Consider the following 5,753-nt stretch of genomic DNA (forward strand, 5'->3'; position numbering starts at 1 on the left):
GAGGATTCGCTCTCTCTTACATGGAATCCTGGCGGAGCTGCGCGATGATGTCACTGCATTCCAGGAGCGGCGGAGACCTTCTCCAGGCAGCACCGGGAACCCTCCCGGAAAGGCTCTCCGTTATTCCCGGCGCCTCCCGGCGCTCGCCGCTCCTTTTCTGAAACGCTCAGAAGAGATAAAACACCCGAGAGAATCTTTTCAGCCCTGAGCATTGGCTTGGGTGCCTACACGCCCGCACGACCGGAACACTGCTGCAGCTTTCACAGAACTTTGACAGAAAAGACATTCACTCAAATTCGACAGAAACAAACTTATTGCGCAACGCTGTGATGAAATGTCAGAGTTCGCTGTTGCGGTTTATTAAGTCATTTTAATCCCAGCGATTGTGTCACTGTGGAGGTTCCAAGTGATGCAAAATGTGCTTGTCGAAACAGGCTCTTCTGGGAGTCACCCCTCTGTGACGTCACCAAGGGGACCAAGGGAAGTGACCTCGTCTCCAACCCCGCCACCCTATTGGCCAGCTGTTGAAAAACACCTTGTGTTTTTGTCTACTTCCAAATATCCAACGAATCTTCAGTGTTAGCAAGAGGCTAAAACCTAGCGCGGTGTTTTGTTTTTTGTTGCTTTTTTGTTGCTGGAGGCTGTAAACAGAGGGCTAAATGACATCATGAGAAGAAGAAAAAAACGTGAAAAAATGCTAAAAGCAGGGACCTTTGAATAGTCATATACAAATAAAGTAACAATATTATTTATAATAATAATGTAAAGTTCCTTTTTAAAGCCTGTATTATTATTAACTCCTGTCCAAACAGCACCGACACTCTGATGCTTTTTGTTCTTCTCCTTCCTTGACTCCATCGTTCCCTCTCCCTGCTCAGCCGTCGGAACACAAAGACGCTCCGAGACTCTCGGCTCACATTCTTTCCAGAAAGACGCAGCATCTCCGAGGCAGCGGGTCTGCTTTGTGTCAAGACGGACCGTGCACACACACACAGACACACACACACACACACACACACACACACAGACACATGCCTGCCTGCCTGCCTCTCCAACTCCCTGACCTCACTCCTCACTGTACAGCTGAGACGTCTCCGTCTCCTCGCCGACCCCTCGCCAGCTGATCCCACCGCCGGTGAAAACAGCTGCGCGCGCTGCGGACGCAGCTCGGCCCTGAGTTTTATTTCCCTTTGAATTGGCAGCTGACGCGTTACGAAATCTAAACTTCAAAAAGGTCGACGGGTCGCGACTGACGAGTTGGTTCGGAGTGGGAGTCGACCTCCCGGCAGTCCTTATCGGAATGGGAGGATCTTGTGGAGAAAGTGAAAGTTCTGCAGAAGTGTTTCCTGAACCTCATGGCTCTGGAATGCTTGGACAACAAGCTAACAGGTCACGTTTGTTAAAGACAAAGACCAAACGGCGTCCGGTTCCGTGGAAAGACGCAGCGCAGCCAGTCGAGTGCCGTCTCTCTGACACATCTGGGCTTCATTAGCTCTGTTTTAAAACACTTTTGACTCATGACTCAGTCGGTGCAGCTGCGGCATTTAGAGGAAGCCGTCAGCGACAAGCTGACGAGTGGGAACGCTGAGGCAGGCATCCCTCTGTGTGTGTGTGTGTGTGTGTGTGTGTGTGTGGCCATGAGCAGGAAGAGCAGCAGGATGCAGCGGCTATAAAAGTCATTCCCAAATGGCGCTAATGCACCAGCGCTCACTGTTAGCTAACAGACGCAGAGAGCATCGCCGCTTCGATTTATACGTTTTATAGCTTCGATGTGCAAAAAAACAACAAAAAAACCTCTCTTCTTTTTCAGTGTGCACACAGACTTTAAAAGCTGACGCCGGGTTCAGTAGAGAAACAGACTGGGTGTAGCAGCGAGCAGATAGCAGCTAGGTTAGCAAGAGACTACCGAGGGGCTAGCAACACGCTATCCTGCGTTGTCTGCAGAGCCCAATGATGATGATGTTACAGCAGCATGGAGACACCTTCTTCTTCTTCTTCTTCTTCTTCTTCTTCTTCTTCTTCTTCTTCTTCTTCTTCTACTGTTGTTGTTGTTTTCCATACACTGGAATCTGCCGCCACGCACGCGATCAAATCATTTAATCTGAGATTGTATTTGTGTAACCGAAGTTTGCAAAAAACAACTTGCCTCAACTATCGTGGAATTCATTCTGCCCTCTAGCAGATTAGAAAACACCTGTAAATGGGGTAAAACCTCAGGTTTGGGTGAACCGTCCCTCTGATGTCGGTGCCTAGAAAACTTCTCATGGAACGAGCAGTTTTTCACTTTGTTGGAGGAGATTCCGGACCAGCCCAGACTCTTCAGATTCTTCAGAGAAAATGAAAAAAAACAAAAAAAAAAAACAGTTTCATGACAACATTTTTTTGAAATTATTTTTTTCTTTTTCACGGTGAACGTGTCTGCCAGACCCGAGTTCACTCCACTCTCTCACTCGCTCTCTCTCTCTCTCTCGTCTCTGCTTGTCCTCGATGGCGCCGACCTACAAAAAAAAAAAAAAAACACCAACCCAGATCTCGGCGGTTCTCACGATGTGACTGACTGTCGGCGAAGATCACAGCCGCTCTTGTTTGTGTTATTAGCTCTCTGAGCGCCGCAGCCGTTACCTGGGTTGAACCTCGCCTCTCTCTCTCTCTCTCTGTGGTCTGTTTTCTCATCCGCCGCCGTGTCCCTGAATGACTCCCTCCTCGCTGCTCCATCTGCTGCCTGCCTCTCTCTCTCTGTCTCTCTCTCTTCCTCTGACACCACCATCTGCTTGCCATCCTGTTACTCTCGCTCTCTCTCTCTCCCTCTTTTACGCTAAGCTAGCCTCTCATTTTTTACACCCGATCCCATTTTTTAAAAGACTTGATCGATTCTCAGCCTTTCCGGAAACCCGCAGAAAGAAAAGAAGAAGTGTGCAGGAGCGTGTTTGTTGTTGTTGTTGTTGTTCTCGCTCGGCCGTTTGCAACTCAGCACTTTCTGCCGGTGAGAAACTTGTCTCGCGCCTCCGCCGCTGCCGCGGTGGAGCGACTGGGGACGTTTCACAGATGCGCTGCATTCCGAAGGGCCTGCATAATAGATGAGTGCACGGCGAGTGACTCCACCTCAGAGAGAAACAGCCGCCGACGACAGTGCGACCATAAAAACGCAAAGCTGGGATAGAGAGGTAGAGAGGGTGAGTGAGAAAGAGAGCGAGAGAGACTGACAGAGAGAAAAAGAGAGAGAGACAGAGAGAGAAAGAGAGAGAGAGAGAGAGAAGATTCCCCTGCAGACAACTGGAGACGACTGCCGTGTTTCCCGACTGGCTAATGAGCTCCAGGCTCGCAGGCTTTGTCATTATCACTGTGTGTGGTCGCACACAGCGACTCGTCTGCCAGGCATAACAACAACAACAACAACAACAACAACAACTACGCACAACGAGACACATCAGCTCCGCCCCCACTCGAGACGCCACACGAGAAGAAAAACCACAACGTACAGACTCCCTATCGGCCTCCCTGCAGGAGGGAGGGGCTGGGAGTGGGGGCGTGGCTTGGAGTGGGCGTGGCTTGGAGTGGGCGTGGCCGCAGCCCGTGTGGAAACCAATGACATGTATGAAAAATACAGGCGGGGTCATCCTGGCTCCACCTGGTGGTCTGCTAACGCTGGTTGTGAAGCCTAGCGGTCAGTTTTAAAACGCGAAGATTCCATATTTGGACGTGTGGGCGGAGCCGGAGGGGAGCGGTGATTGGAGCGTGAGTGCAAACCAACACTGAACCCACCCACCACTATGCCGACTACAGTTGGCTACTCGTCTTCGGCCACGCCCACAACTTTATACGCATGTTTACTCTAAATGATGTAAAAATCCGATGATTTGGACGGACAGAAACATTGTAACCAGTTTGTAACAGAGAGAATTCCGGGCTTCTTTCCATATCGACTGCCAGTCATTTTTTGCAACCAACTTGGGCGCCCCCACCATACTGGCCAAACGATAGAATGCAGGTTTATGAAGGCCACGTTGGCCTTTGTTTCTGGAACTGGAAGCTCTGCACATCTTCTTAGACAGTTCTACATTCCAAACATGGCTCTCAGTCAGTCAACGTGTCAGGGCTGCCCATTGGCTAACAGAGGGACACGCCCACACTGCACTACTTCTGTTGGTTTTGGATAGGCCCTGGGGGCGAGGATAAGGCGAAGCAGGAGGAGATGGAGATGTTTTCCAGTTGCCCCCGTCGGCCCGGTGACTCAGTCGGAGCGCCGGTGAGGTATCGTCTGGCGGTCGGCGAGATGAACTCACTCCCTCCACACCAAAAAACACGCAGCAGCAGCAGCAGCAGCAGACAGGAAGACTGGCGGAGGATGTAGGTCAGGATGGTGTGACACGCACACACAGAGCCAGACGCGGTTTTGTCCCGGACCGACTGACTGACTGACTGACTGGCTTCTTTTTTCTTTTTTTTTTTGTTTAAAAACCACCATGTGTTGCTCGTTGGGCCTCCAGACCACAAGAATTCCGCCTACGAAGCGACGGAGGAACAGCTGCCGGTCGGCTCGGTGTTCAGACGGAGAGCTCAGAAAGCCTGACGGGAGGCGGAGGAGGGGGTGGGAGGAGAAGTTGTTCTCTGAACTTGAACTCGCCGATATGAAAAAGAAAGAGACCAATATAAAACAACCTGAACATTTGGTTTGGAACAGCTCCGAACAGAACAAGAGGGGGTTTATTTTGTAGAGGGTCGATAGTCCTCTGCAGTGTTCTGCTTCCTCCTTCACGTTTTTTTGTCTTCTGATGGGGAAGACAAAGAGAGAGAGAGAGAGAGAGAGAGAGAGAGAGAGAGAGAAAGAGTGAAGACACCGTGAGTGGAGTTTCGGGACCACATGGAATTTTGACGACCTTTTTTTTTTAAAAAAAAAAAAACAACAAAAAACAAAACATTAAAGAAAATGCTGAAACTGGCTGTGAGGAGAGCAGACAGTGGCCACGACTCAGAGTCTGAACTCTGGATCAGTCTAGGAACCAGAACCAGATGAAATGTTTTCCAAATCACACTGAGCTGCATCACAAATGTATAATAGTACATAGTAATAGAGTAATAGCAATTATAATAATATTAATATTTAAAAAAAAATATATGTTTTTCATGCTGGATGCAAACTGGGAATTGCCTCTGCCGAGGTGACGGCTACTTCCTGGTTCCTGTGGAGCTGCACAATCAACATTTGTCACATGATTACTTGTTCTTATTTGTCTTTGTAAAAAAAAAAAGCACCTGCTCTCTCGGCTCCACCGTGCTGGTGGAGATGGAACCATTCGAACCCTGCAGCGCCAGTCTTCCATTAACCCCCCCCCCCACCCACCACCTCCTAGCGACACCCACCTCCTACCAAACCTCACACGCACTTTGTAATTCAACGTTTGGCGCAAAACAACAGAAGCCACAAGACGTCAGTGGGACGTCAGCAGTGCGACCACAAACAATTTTTTTTTACTGGGGAAAAAAGAAAAAAAAAAAACCCACAACATCATCGGCGCCGCATTCTATATGCATGCTGCTAACGAGCCCCGCCCCCTTCACCCCACCCCTCACCGCCGATGAGTGAATGAATGAATGGATGGATTACGCTCACTGCTGCGCAGCCTGGATCTGGTCTGGCAGGTTTAAACGCTATTTATACTCAGGAGGGTGGAAACCTCCGAACCCCCCCACCACCCCTCATTAGCCCCGGCGGCTGATAGGCGGCGTTAATCCCAGGTAATCCCGTGTCGGCC

The sequence above is a fragment of the Nelusetta ayraudi genome, unplaced genomic scaffold (assembly GCF_046127955.1).
Source record: "Nelusetta ayraudi isolate G7.1 ecotype Tasmania unplaced genomic scaffold, CSIRO-AGI_Nayr_v1 ptg000019l, whole genome shotgun sequence".
NCBI lineage: Eukaryota > Metazoa > Chordata > Actinopteri > Tetraodontiformes > Monacanthidae > Nelusetta > Nelusetta ayraudi.